This window comes from Streptopelia decaocto (assembly GCF_964273445.1).
Source record: "Streptopelia decaocto genome assembly, chromosome: 1".
NCBI classification, from domain to species: Eukaryota; Metazoa; Chordata; class Aves; order Columbiformes; family Columbidae; genus Streptopelia; species Streptopelia decaocto.
In genome coordinates, this window is record NC_138663.1 from 46808128 (window position 1) to 46822505 (window position 14378).

The window sequence follows — 14378 nt, forward strand, 5'->3', positions numbered from 1 at the left end:
TCAGTGGATTCACTGAAATGAATTAAGTGCCATTTGGAAGCAATGTGCCTTCTGTTCCTAAAATATTTGATTTTTGTGGGGTTTTTGACAGATTGTCTACCATATTTAGGGAGTTCTGACCTTTTTTTCCCACTTCAGACTCTTATACAAGGAGCTTGCATTTCTTCTTTCACAGCTTTAGAGGCATAATGTGAGGCATTTCTCTGAAAGCAAAGCCAATGCCTTTTTCTCTGGAGTGTGCTTCTGATTTAAGAAAGAACAAAGGTGCTTGGTGACACACTTACCACTGCATTTTTCATGTCTTGAAATAATGCAGTTTGATTGCTGTGATTTAACTAACTTTATTAATTGGCTGCAACTGCATTTTATAAATGCTTATGAAAACTTCATTTAGGATCTTGCCGTTCTGAATAATTCGTTGGCAGGACAAATCTCGGTGATTTCCAGAGTCAGTGGGTCTGTGTTCCTCTTGGTTCCTCCAGGTGTTGCTGCTCCAGACATGAAAGCTGTTGTCTCAGACCCACCATCATACTGTTGTTTCTGGTAACTGCTCAGCCAGATGTTGCAGGCGTGTAAGTCCTGATTTCTGTTACTTCATTTCAGGTAACTGGATTTCTGAGTTTGTTTTTTTTTTTTTTTCTCTCTCTCTCTCTTTTTTAAGAGATTTCAAAACCTTAGAATTATTTAGTTGCTTCCAAATCAAATAAAAACTCATTCTGTTGTAGTTACTTAAAAATTATACATCCAAATCTAACCTGGCCTTCCTTGGCTTTCTTTGCAGTCAAAAGAGAGAGAGTTTGACTCTCAGGAAGCAATGAAACTGATGGCAGTCACAAGCTAGGACAAGATGATTTGTCTGGAAGAGGTACTCCGTATATTCCCTGACTACACATTGAGGCAAGAATGGCCACCTTACACTTTGGCATCTGAGTTTTGAATTCCTGGGTAAGAAAAGATGAATTCTATCCTTCCTGTCATAAATATGGTTTTTAGGGTTTTTTTTTGTGGTGATGTAAATACCTTGATGCTTCTTGTATTTGTTATTTTCTAGTGAGAAAAATACAGACTGCTTAGAAGTTCCATATCTTGATTAAATTGAATACATGCGTGGCACCTGTGTATCTGTATAACTGGAGTGCTCCATCATTCTCTTCAGACTAATCAAAGCATGAAAAATCATTCAACTAGGATTAAAAGAAAGAGAGATCGTATTTCACAGAGTTATGTGCTAAGAAAATACTAAGTTATGGTGGATAAAGTATCTCAGAAATGTGAATAAAATGAGGTATTTGGTTTCTGGAGCAGGCAATGGAACAGAGAGTACATTATGACAAACAACAGAAGTTGATCTATTTGCTGCTGGAAATGTAGGATTTTTTTTATTTCTTCAGCTGTTTGTTGGTTGGTTTGAACACTTAAAAAAATGCAACTTTTAGCTGTACTTCGCATGGCATTGGATTAGAGAGCTGAAACACCTGGAGGTCTCTGAGGCAAAATCCAGCTCACACACTGGTCACTGCAGCCTTTGTGGAGCACCGAAGAGAGAACAGCCCATACCTGGCTCGTTATTGCGCTGGAAACAATCTGCTTTTCTGTTTAGGAACCCGAGACCATCAGTTCCTCTTTCCTCCGTGTTCCTAACAAGTGAAATAAAAATCAAGGGGCAGCTGGAGGTTCACTGGTCTTGAGAAAGCTGAAAGTGCACAAGGGCTGTTGACTTGTTGGTCAGTTTGTGCTTTTGTGGAGATCACTCGCTGTGCTGGGATGATGAAAACAGAGAAACACTGGCAGGGAATCTGCTCAAGAGGAGAGGTGGGATCTGGATCTGCCCCAGATGGATGGTTCAGAGATGGTCGTCCTAGGGCAGGAACGGGAATGAGAAGCCTCTGTGAGAGGAGGAGGAAGAAAGGACTTCTGATGGAAAAAAACGCAGTAGGAGAACAAGAGGACTTCATGTAGGAACAGAAGGTACCTCTTCACAAAATAAGGAGCCACTTCACAGCCAGGGAAGGAAGGAGCCAGACCTTCCTGTAGAGGAATTCCTCAGCTTGGAGGTAGTTAACATCTCTTAATCATTCTTCATGGCGAAAGAGAAGGACTTGAAACTGTTGAGAGCACTATAGAAGTGTATGCTGAAAAGAAAATGGATATGTATAGAGCGTGGCCAGAGGTGTGCTGATGAGTCAGGCAGCCACACCTGGGGCAGGTGCACTCCAGCTGCCTTGTGTACAGTCACAGCAACGCGGCCATGGTGGGGCCTTCGCTGCAGGCCAGGAGGTCCAGCCTGTGCCACCAACACGAGCTGGGCTGTGGTGATACCTCAAGGAGCCTCTGCCATGAGACTCTCACCACCACAGGAGGGACAACCCTGACCACATCCTATCACTGCAGAGGAGACATAAGGAATTCCTAGGGGACCAGCCCAGATACAACAGCCAGCCCAGCTATAATAGGTAAACACTGAACTCTTAACTATTAGCTCACTGTTTTTTAACTACATCACCTTTTCCTCTGAGCTAGTGAGAAGAACCATCTGCAACCACTGTCTTTACAGACTTTGATAAAAAGTTAAAAGGCATTGTGGTAAGGTAAAGTGTTGGTAGAAAAGACTGAAGGATCCCAATAAAAAATGTAGTGATGTAGAGGAAGTGAGGAAAAGGAGCTGGGTCTAGGGAGCTGTCACAGTGAAAGATTGTGTGGGGTTTTTTTCTCTTCACTTTTTTTTTACATGCAGGAGAAAATTTAGTATGTGCAAGTTACGTCTGTTGACTGAGTTACTGTAGGTCATGTAAATTCTTTCTTTCAAATAATAAATTATTCAAGATTGGGGTTTGGAAAGTCCTGGGTATGGTATTTGCCTTTTTCTCCACTGGCAGAGGCCAGCTACAGGCATTTTAAAATACCACAGAATTTTTTGTGCTGGAAATTTTTTTCAGAGCACTGTACTTCTAACCAGCCCACATCCCAGTGGGATGCAGTATACTTAAATGGGTATGCTTACAGTGACATACCTTATTCTGGTCTGAGAAGGAAAATAAACTCTCCTCTATAAAGCTCTTTGATGCTATACATGGTGTCCATCTTCCCAAATTTAGGCACATATAAATGTGTCAAGTGTCCTGGACCTCCTTTTAGTCAATGGGAGAAATAGTACCTTCAGTATATGTGTGTAAAATCTGAGATTAATCAGAGAAATAACCCTGGAGGTGTCAGTCCCTCTCCATTGATTGTACAGAGTGCTTAACACAAATCGGATTTAGACATGTAGCTTTCAAATGTCTAAATTGGAATGCAATGAATCTGACCATATGTATCTGCACTAGAGCTCGAATAATTGCAGCCACACCAGTGCAAAATGATGAATTCAACCAGCAGAGTTGTATGGGTATGACTTTCCTCCCAGTAATGTAAACTAAAGCTTATGCTTAAGGCACATGACAGAGCTTTCATATGCTGTGCTACATGGTAGGAACAGCAGACTGAATACTTATGTAGGTGGGTTTGCTAACTGTGTGCTAGAAATATTACTGTGATAAGTATCTGGTAGCTTTTTAGTGCACATCCAAAATACAACAGCTGATAACATGTTTTAAGCTAGTGGTATAGAATTAGAAGCTGGCGAGATAATGCTACTGATAGTTAAGCTTGCCAAACATGTTCCTCTATAAAAGCAGCAGCGTGTTTTGTCCCAGTGTAAATACAGGTGATTCCTGACTTGAGTGAAAATATTTCTGATTTTTGTAGAATGCAGAATAGGGAATTATGAGAACAACCCATGGCCTTTCCAAGAGAACCTCTCTCCACCTCTGCCACCCCAAATAGTGAAGAGGTGGTTCACAAGGACAGTGTTCATCATGGATTGACTTTCATACTGCATGGATAATGTACTGAGCTGTACTTTATAAAAGATGATCTAAGTGAATGGGCCATTCACTTTTGATGGTAATAATTAGGAATGCTGTTTGAGATACACATCTAAATATGTTCTCAGGATGATTTATTTATCAGTAATCTAAAATTTTAAAATCAGCTCTACAGCTTGCTGAAAACAGAAGTGCAGTTTGAACCGCAAAGTGAATGACATTATCCCAAAATGAGCAATACTAACATTCTAGTACCTGTTTATCAACCCTTTACATCCTCCTACTCATAGTCCAGTTTATAAATGGTTGCTTGCATGGCTCAATATGAACATTATTTGTGTTTGCAATCAATTACTAAGGTCTCAGCACATGGTTCGGTTACAGTGGCTTGAAAATATGCCCCTGAGCTAATAAAGTTCAGAAGAGCTTTACTAACGGTTGGTACTTGTCCAGGTGTGTGAACTCAGCCTACTGCAGTGCTAATGTGATGTGACTTAGCTTAAGCTTCTATGAAAGATACTGAGATGAGCCATATCACCTCATATTTGGGGCAGTCTAAGAACATGCCCATGGGTAGCTGGCATGGTTAATCTGGCAGGCTGTAAGTTGTTAAGGTGCCATAATTTGATCGTGTGATTGAGACCAAAATGCTTGGCCTGATGTAGGCCTAGGATGACACCCTGTAGTCTTTGAGATAGGGTCAGCATACCCTTGCTTGCAGTGGCAGAGAAGATCCCTTCCCATGTGCATGTGTGTTTTTTCTGATCCTCTTCATTTCTGGGTGTGTGTATGTGGCCATCACAACACACACCACCCTGTGCATGTCCATGCAACTGTATCCCAAGGGAGCTCTGCTTTCAGTCTGGACAACATCGAGAGTTTCCCAGGGAGTGCAGGTACAAAACAGGTAGGTGGGAAGGACTCCTGCATGTAGCTGAGGTGGCAGAAGGTTGGCATGTGGACAAAAAATTAATTATGTTGTTGCCTGTAACTTTGTAGAGTGATTATTCCTTTAAAGATGTGGGAAATCATGGATAAGCACCATTATGAAGGATGAAGCTTATTATTTAATTTCTTTTAAGGTTTCATGGGAATACCTACTGGACCACACTGTGATACTCTCCCACTCTGCCTGCCTACAATTTCTTCTTATAGAAAATAGAGTTTGTGGAGGAAAAAGGGTAAGAAAGCAATCTGTACACTTTCCTTACAGGCTGGATGCCAACAAGTGGCCCTGAGTCTTGATATGCCCCAGGTCAAGACAAGACATGCCAGACAAGACATCACCTGAGATTTGCAAAACACTTCTGGTTCCTACAGTCCAGACACACCTTGAGAGAATTGTCTGAGCAGGTTGCTGAAGTAGCACAAGGGTCCAAAGCAGCATGTGTGTCTGGACTGAACAGGAGCAGTCAAGGGCTGGGGAAATCAAAATCATTTTACGATGAATGTATTGTAATAGCAGAAATTTCTTCAGTTCCTTTTATACACTTAGATCAAGCTGTTTGGAAGCATTTCATGTCTTTTCTTGCATCACATGAGGAAAAAGATGAAAAGAAGAGAAGAATGCTGTGCTCACTGGGTTGAACCCTTGTTCACTATCTTGAACTCAGTAGGATCTGATGCAGAAGTTTGTTTGTTTGTTTGTTTGTTTTCTTTTAAAGTTTACAGGCTCTGGAACATAGTGGAAGCTATGCTTCTAAATTCTCAGCAAAAGGCTGGGCTGATGCCTGTTTCCAAGCTGTGCAAATATACAAGTTTACCAACAATTATCGTGGTTAAGTTCTTAATGAAAGCTTAGTTCTTACTTGTCAGGAACAAAAAGACTTAGATATGTTTACAGATCAGGCTGCTGGTGATCTCCACTTTCCATTTTGTCATGTTTAATATGCAGTTTTGATGTTTTGAATTTTTACTTAGCAGGCTGAGAGCTGCACCATAACACTTTTAAAATTAGTTTTCATAGCTTAAATGTTAATTGGAGTTTCTGTTGGAGAGGCTGAGATTTAAATGCTGCCAATATAGCTTTACATGGAGCAAAGTAACAATTAGACAACGTGAAATATGTCCTGGTGTTGCATCAAAATGAAAATATGGAGTGCTACCAACTGTAGACTTGTGCAGGGCACCACAGAAGTGTGTTGTGCAGTATCCGTGGAGTAAGGTTGTTACCTTGCAAGGCAGAAGACAATTGAATAAAACCCACATCAACCCACGTTAGCTATTTCTTCTTAGGAAACACTGGATATTGTTTTTCTTAGTCACACTTTATGAAGCAAATGTTATGATAATTGTCAAGTGCTGTGATACTTCTTCTTATTTGGTAAATCTTGTACATGTGGATGAGAGATTATTTTTCCATGGGTATGTTTATACGAATTGCAGCCAGTGCCTCTACCTAGAAAACTATGTCAATGTAATGCAGCGTTATGTAAGTTTTGTTTAGGTTCTTATATGCTGCACGTCATAGGGTTGAATGTCTTCCAGAAACGCATTAAGTGGTGGGATTGTCATGTGCTGCATATGGATTTCTCTCTCCTATTCTTTCCAAAGGTGGCTTTTGTGCTCTTTTTATTTTCAGTATCTTTAAAAATAGTTGTTACACTATCTGTACACAGTCCTATATGTATTTATGTGATGCACATTCAGAGTAGAAGACAGTGAGCATTGTGCTGGGGATAATTCCAGTGGGAACTCATCCAAAAGTCTGAGACTGGCCCAAGAAAGTTCTGTTTTCTGCTGAGCTTTTCTTTGGAGATGGATAACCCCACTGCACCTGCACAATGAATCTGCCGTCTGGTTTTCCTCATTCTGTCAGTGACCTTTTACATAAGTGTCAAGAGTCCCAAATTTCTGAATCCCTTAGGAATAAGGATGCAACACTGAAAGTAACACCACAGATTAAATACGGGTCTCAGACCTGCACCCATAGAATCACAGAATGATTGGGGTTGGAAGGGACCTGTGGAGATCATCCAGTCCAACCCACCTGCTAAAGGAGGTTCACCTGGAGCAGATTGCACAGGAATGTGTCCAGACAGGTTTTGAATGTCTCCAGAGAAGGAGACTCCACAACCTCTCTGGGCAGCCTGTTCCAGTGCTCTGGCACCCTCAAAGTAAAGAAGTTTCTCCTCATGTTTAGATGAAACCTCCTGTGTTTCAGTTTGTGCCTGTTGCCTCTCATCCTATTGTTGGGCACCACTGAAAGGAGTCTGGTCCCATCCTCTTGGCACCCACCCTTGAGATATTTATACACATTGATAAGATCCCCTCTCAGCCTTCTCTAGGCTGAACAGACCCAGCTCTCTTAGTCTCTTCTCATAAGAAAGGTGCTCTAGACTCCTAATCATCCTCATAGCCCACTGCTGGACTCCCTCCAGTAATTCCCCATGCAGGAATGGTTCTCACAACAGCTGTATCTTGTCCTTGCACATCTGCAGTGCTGATAGTGCTGATAGTGCTGTTTCTCTGTAATATGCAGTGGTGCAGGGGATGGCAGGACGCCGGGTAGGGTGCTCCCAGGAGGACCCCACATTGGAAAGAGTGTTGCTGTGGGACATTCCTCTTCTCCTTTCTTGCATTCTTTCCAGCTTTGTTAGGCCGAAGTCTAACCCTAGGTCTCAAATTCAAGTGTTAAAGCTGAAGCAGCGGCCGACGTATCACACGAGTGATTATTAGAGTAGTGCAAGCCCTTTTGACCAAGTATTACTGCTGTGTAGTTTTTTGTCTTTGGTGTTTTTTCCCAGATGCATATTGCTTTTGAACTGAAAAGACTCGTAGGAGCTGAGCTGTCTGGAAAACATATTGATCAAATTCCAACACAGTTTTTCCAAGTGTGTTTCTTTTGCTAGCTACTTCCTGACGCTGTTTATCCAAAACACAACCTGCTGTTGAGGGCAAAGCTGGACATCTGAAACTTCTCTGTGTCCGTGAAGCAGCTGTACCTATTAGGCTTAATTTCTGCAGTGATTTACCAAGTGTATGTATTTTAAAACCCACTCTTCTTCTCTGCACTCCTACCACCACCAGTCATCTCATGTCATCTGCAAGCAGTGATGGAATTAGGTTGCCAAGAACCTAGAAGGTTTGCTTTCCTTATACCAAATTTAACATAATATATGTATGGCTTATGCAAGAAGAAGGACAGGTTTTTTTCCTGTTTTCCTGCCATATCAGGTAACTTTGGAATCTGCTCTCTTCATGAATAGCAACATTAACTATTAATTTCAGTTCATATGAAGAAGAAGAAAAAAAGATAAATGAAGACTAAACTTGGGAAAAGTGCAATAGGAAGATACAAATAAATATTTTAAAATTCCTAGAGAGTCTGAACTTGGGACTGGTATGCAAGAAAACACAGAGGAGTTACATGTGGCATGGATGCCCAAGAAGTCTGAATCAAAGTGAAACTGAGAATATAGTTTTGCATTATAGTGGTCTGTGCTGTATTTGGATCAAGCAAAGAGGGAAAGAAAGAAAAACTGAGCTATTTGAAAGTACAAGAAAGTACAAGTCGACTCCAGCATCATAATAATGCCTGAAATAATGATTTTTCTTTTTTGTTCAGGAGATCCTCAGGTACTGTGGAATAATGGAAGAGGGTCAATAGTGGATTTGAACTGAATGAATGGTGTGACTGTCATGTCCGCTGAATGTTCTGGAGCTTTCCTGACAAGGTTTTAATTTTCTGCCAGTGCAGGCTGGTTTTATTTTGATTTTTTTTTTTTTTTTTTTTTTTTTTTTTTTGGTTGTTGTTGAGACATCAGAACATTTTTAGCCTCTGAGCTGTATCAGCAACTGAAGGGATCTGTGAGGACTAATGTAACTATTTGTTCCAAACAAGCCTCATAGCTCTTTTTTGCTCCTTTTGGCAAATATCCGTGGACACGTTTAAGGTTTAGAAAGCCTTGAAGTAATCATTACAGCTGTATTTGATCAATGGATTGCATTGACTGCTCACCATCTGTAAGTGATGAGATCTTTTCAGTACAGACAGCCCAATCATTGTAAGGTTAACAGTTTGACCCTTCAAAGAATCCTTAAAAAGCAAGAGACTGGGAAAGTTAGGGGACAGTATTTTTAAGTTGTATAAGTCATATTGTTACTGTCTTTTGATCAAATACACCCCCCCTTTATAAACTATTTTTTCTCCTTCCATCCTCTCCATGTTCCTATATCTTGCCAACCAAGTTTGTGAAACTGCTTTTTGCAGAATTCTTTTAGAACAGAGTATTGGTTCTTGGAACATTTCCGAATAACTCATAATGGAGGGCTTAAGTATTTAAGCCAGTGAGGGTGTTTCAAGAAGGTTTTTGCATTATTTGAACAGCTCTGAGACTTGCTTACCTGGCTCCCCTGCAACAAAACACTCAATTTTTAATATTTTCTGTGGTTACCACTAGATATTACATCTGGTGCCAAAGTCTGTGACACATGATTAGGTCTGTGAAAATCTCCAATCCTCACTTGAATAAACACTTAACAAAAATATACATTGCATACTTGGCAGCGAAGAGATGCTGCAGTTAGATGACAGAGCCACCCTATGAAAAGGGACACATCTTATTAAAATAAATACAAATAAAACAAGAACATATCAAGAATAGTGGCCTGTGTATTTCAAAGGCAACAAGGTATGCCAAGAAAAACATTGTAGTCATGCTTCCAGCTTAAAACAACATTTGAAAAGTATTTTAAAAAGCTTTCTACTTCAGTTTCAGTTTGGTGCCACTGTGAATTTTCAGGCTTACAGAACTTTTTTTTTTTTTTTAATGTAGACACCATATAGGAAATACAGAATTAAGAAAAACCATTCATAATATTAGAACCCATTTGTTATTCTGTCTGAAAAGACATAAAAACCCCAAATAGGATGTCCTGGAAGAGAGAGAAAGAAGAATGTCCTAAAAAATAGCTTCAAAACCCAGAATATCTGCATTGGATGCATTTATAAGCATTAACAGATAATATATTTATCAAACTGGTATTGGTTGAAAACCTACAAAACAAATTAGTCTTTTTTGCAATAGCAATAGCTGAACTGGTGATGAAAACCCTTGTTTTAGCTACCTGAGGTCAGGCTTAACAGTCTCAGCTGCAGTGGAACACACAATGTCTCTTTAACAATATTATACACCAGCTTCTGCTGGCTGCATACTACATAAAATCCATTTTGCTGAATATTGTTCCTTGGAGCAATTATTAGCAGAATAGGAATGGCACAAGCTCGGGGAAAAAAAACAAACCAAACCAACAAGCAACCCCCCCCCCCCAAACAAATAAAACCCCCAAAACCAAATCAAAAGAAATGTTTTTTTCAGACCACATTGTTATGGAAAAATAACAATGAAAACTGCATGAACGGTAAGGGAAAGGGCATGGAGAGTAAAAGGGAAAGCAGGAATGCTGTCTGGCTTCAGGTGACATCTGGCAAAAGGTGGCATCCAGAAAACGTTGCTGATTTGGACAGGAATGAACTACAAACCAGCCCAACTGAGTAGTGCTCAGAAGGAAATGTCAAGACTTGTGTTTTGGATCAGTCCTGTGTTTCCATCTGTCCCCGCTCTAAAGAGCGCAGCAGCCTTGGTGCCACTGTGTGGTTGCTGGCTCAGGCCATGACCTGAGCATCTGCTTTGCTTTGCTGGGTTTTGGCGTTCCCACCACCAAGGGGGGGTATGGAACTCTAGAAAGTGAATCTGTACAAATGAAAGCAGTAACCTAACCCAGCTGTAAAGCAGGAGGGGAAGGAGGGATGCTGCACTACTGTTGTTCCTGTGCAATGGGATATCCACCCTGGCCGTCTTGACCTCTCCAGTTTTCTTCTTTCCCCTTTGGCTGCATTTGTCTTGTGGCTGCACATTTTGTTTCTTTAGCTGCCTCTGTTGTTCAGGCTACAAAACTGGACATTGTTCTATGCAGGTGGTTCTGTATACTTCCAAAGATTAGAGCAATGTGCTCCTGGGTTTTAGACTGTGACATTTGTGATGGGCTGGGAGACATGGGTTAGAGCTGTGTGTTCAGCCTCAGGAGAGCAGGAAGCCCATGACACTGCAGACCAGCTTCAGCAGAATGACACTTGCTTGTCACATCTCCACCAGTGTTTTTCGATGTGCTTAGATAAGACAACCAAACCAAAGCTTTGGAAGGGGACAGAAAATGGAATTTCTGTAAGTTCTATAACTAAAATAATAGAATAATAGAACCGTTTTGGTTGGAAGAGACCCTCAAGATCATCAAGTGCAACCATAACCTAAATTAGCACTAAACCATGTCCCTAAGAACCTCATCTATACGTCTTTTAAACACCTCAAGAGATGGTGATTCAACTACTTCCCTGGGCAGCCTGTTCCAGTGCTTCACAACCCTTTTAGTGAAGAATTTTTTCCTAATATCCAATCTGAACCTTCCCTGGTGTAACTTGAGGCCATTTCCTCTTGTCCTATCACTTGCTACTTGGGAGAAGATACCAACTTTCTGAAAAATAATGACACGGCACTTTGTGTTCTTTTCTCTGGAAAGTGTCTGAAGTTTCTTAAGCTTCCTGATGGGTGGAAGTGAAAGCCCAAGATCCTATAGGCTGCTATGTCAGGGAAAAATGTAACTACCCTTTAAAGATGTATTTCTTCCTGCCTCTCATATTACTAGGCTGTTTTCTGCACTGAGTATTTATAAGTTACATCGGTCTTCAGAAAACAAAAAAAGCCAAACAACCCCAAAGAAAAACAGCTAAGGTAATTTAAAAGCCTCTTATTTGACAAATAATGTGTTAATAATAGAAAGAGTGTCAGATTAATGCAGTATCGGATAGGGGAGAGAAGGCACATTTCCCCAGCATTAGATACTTAAGACGGGCATTGATGATATCTTAGCCAGCCCAGCCGTTGGATCCTGTGGCCTCAGTCACCACACCAGCCAGCCAGGCTGCTCAGGCTTCCTCTGTAGGGACCAGTGAGTGAGACCCCTGGACAAGGCAACTGAAAACACCTGAGTTAAGAGAGCCGTGATCAGCCCATGAGGGAACCTCTTCCTCTCTGCTGGATATCATGAGAATTGCTTGCTTGCGAAGTGCCTAACATTGGGTGAGGCCAATTATCCTTACTATATAAATTTTTAAACAACTAATAAATTGCTTCAAGTCTTCAATGAAATGTCATGGAGACACTTTCTGTTGGTTTCATTTCCCAGGAGTATATTTTTATGACTTTCATTCTCCTAAATTGTCCTTACCTAGTTTTCACATTTCTTGCACTGTTATGCTATGATCAACAAAACTTCATAATTTGGCCTTATCATAGGTGAACAAAAACTGATTTAGAGTGGGAAACAGTGCTTACTAAATTTAAACATCAAGGCAGACTGTTATTTACATGCAAGACAGCTTTATTGTTATCATCATTTATTTATTGCACTTCTAGTGTATGGGTAGCTTTGCAGCACATATTGCTAGGTGTGCTTTCTGCCCTGTGAATACTGATATTTTGGAATTCTCCTGAGACTAAAAGGCAGGCTCATCTACTCTTGAAGCTTGACAGACAATATTCTTATTGATCTTTTTAAAATGAGAAGACAAAATCTAATCACCTTTCTGGGCATCTGGAAAAATGTGTGTAGCAGACACGAGCAGTTGCAATTCCCTTCCTCTGTTAATCACACTGGGTAGGAATATTTACAGGTTTTATGATCTGATTGCCTTCTTCACACAACGTAATTCACCATCACGGCTGGGGATAAATACTGCAGGGAAGGTACCATGAAAGGTAAAGTACACATTCTTCTTCAAGATGGTGCATTTATCTGTTTAATAAACCTGGTTCACAGCTTTCAATAGCTATAGCCAGCCATTAATAGTGTAATTTATGTCAGCCCATAGAGGCCTGGTAGCAGAGCAATTAGGACACTTGGCCACAGAGCCAGAGTCACGAGCATGGGCTTCGCTCCATGTGTGCTACAGTGCTTCCCAAAGGATCCCAATTTAAGTGATGGCTTACTCACTCTGTCTGGCAAGTGGGAGGTGGGCAGGGGAGATGCCAGTGGGCCCATCCTTGCTGTTTTCTGCAGAAGTGGGCATGCTTTTAACAGTATTCATCCAGGTCTCACCCCAAGACTCGGTTGGGTGATGGATGTGCTGTAGATGCTTGTCACTGCCCTCTTATGGACAGAGACAGCAGTGATGGGCAGTAAACTCTCAGTTCCTCACAGCAAGGTGCACGGTGTGCTTCAGATTTAGAAAGTCTCCGTGCATCAAATGGTGGCAGCCTTAGCTTTCACAGCAGTGAGATGTAAAAGCAATATGTGCTCTTGCTCTGCCATTCTGGAAAGCGGACAAGCACACTGAATCACGCCCTTGCTACACATTTGTTATAACACAGTGGTTGTAGTTGGGAGAAACACTAATCCAAAGCTAACAGCAACGCTTAATGTGCCCCAGGATATTCTGCTGGGCCTCATTGGATGCAAGGGCATGGAGGCAACAAATAACATCTTTACTATGTCCTGCTGCACAGACCCAAAGCTTTGTCTTGTTGAGGATGGCCAGCCGGTACCCTTTATCCAAATGCATAACCTGTCCTTGAAACATGTTATGAAAGCAAAATAGATTAGGAAAATGGTATTATTTGCAAGCAAACCGAATAACAGTATCAAATCTGGTGGGCTAACAGTGTGCAGTCAATTGAAACCAAGACTAAATAACTTCTGTGTTAAGGGAGAGAGAGAGAGTGTATTCTTCTTAGCTAGCAGTAAACTTTCCTGCCAATATTTTTTGGGCTGCTACAGTTTCAGTTTCTTTAAAAAACAAAAAACCAAAACCCAAAAAACACGCCCCCCCCCAAACCGTAATATCAAGCTCCATCTCCATTGTACTGTTTATGATGCCTTTGTCAATCTCTTGGATTCTCTTGGAGCTCTGGTGTCTCTGCTAGATCAGGCCTAGATCACCCTTTGCTGCTGCTTTTCTCTGTACCCGTGCACTGCTACCTCAGGTGCCTGTCACTCCAGGGCAGTTACATGCTATAGTTCCAGTTTGGGGAATTACTGATGCTGACGAGGGGAGATCCTGCTGCTGTTCCCTGCTTTGTTCCTCCCTCTTCAGGCTTCACAGTTCTGGTTGTCCTATCCACTGTTTCCAGGACTCACCAACTGTACAGTGACCTGACTCAACTTGTCAGCACTAAAATAAGCCCAAAACAAGAAGTACAGCTTTTTGTTGCTTAGTACATTGAACTGGCTTAATTATACAGACAGACCATAAGAGAGGAGGTAAGGCTGTGTGGTTGGGAAGGAAGGCAAGGAAGAGGGAGAAGTGCAGGAGCAGGACCATTGCATCCTAAGGCAACCAGCTGTTAAATCTCCTCTGCTACACAACTAGCTATATTCATAGCATCTCAGCACCTCTTTCTCTCTCTCTCCAGGCTTCCTTATGCCATGTCCATGGAGTAACAGTGGTATGCTAATGCCATTTTATGGGAGAAGGCACAGAGACAATCAGTGGATCTCCCAGTGCTATGCAGATCAGCT

The 14378-nt window shown here is 41.3% G+C and overlaps 1 long non-coding RNA gene across 2 annotated transcripts; it reads left to right on the forward strand.

Annotated features, from left to right (window-relative positions):
- Positions 1-519: 519 nt before the first annotated feature.
- On the forward strand, positions 520-14378 carry LOC309447025. Of its 2 annotated transcripts, none has more exons than XR_014185546.1 (3): positions 520-572; positions 782-945; positions 14273-14378. It is a non-coding gene; the product is annotated as an uncharacterized lncRNA (long non-coding RNA). The 2 variants fall into 2 exon arrangements; XR_014185547.1 differs by lacking the exon at positions 14273-14378 and adding an exon at positions 5077-7092.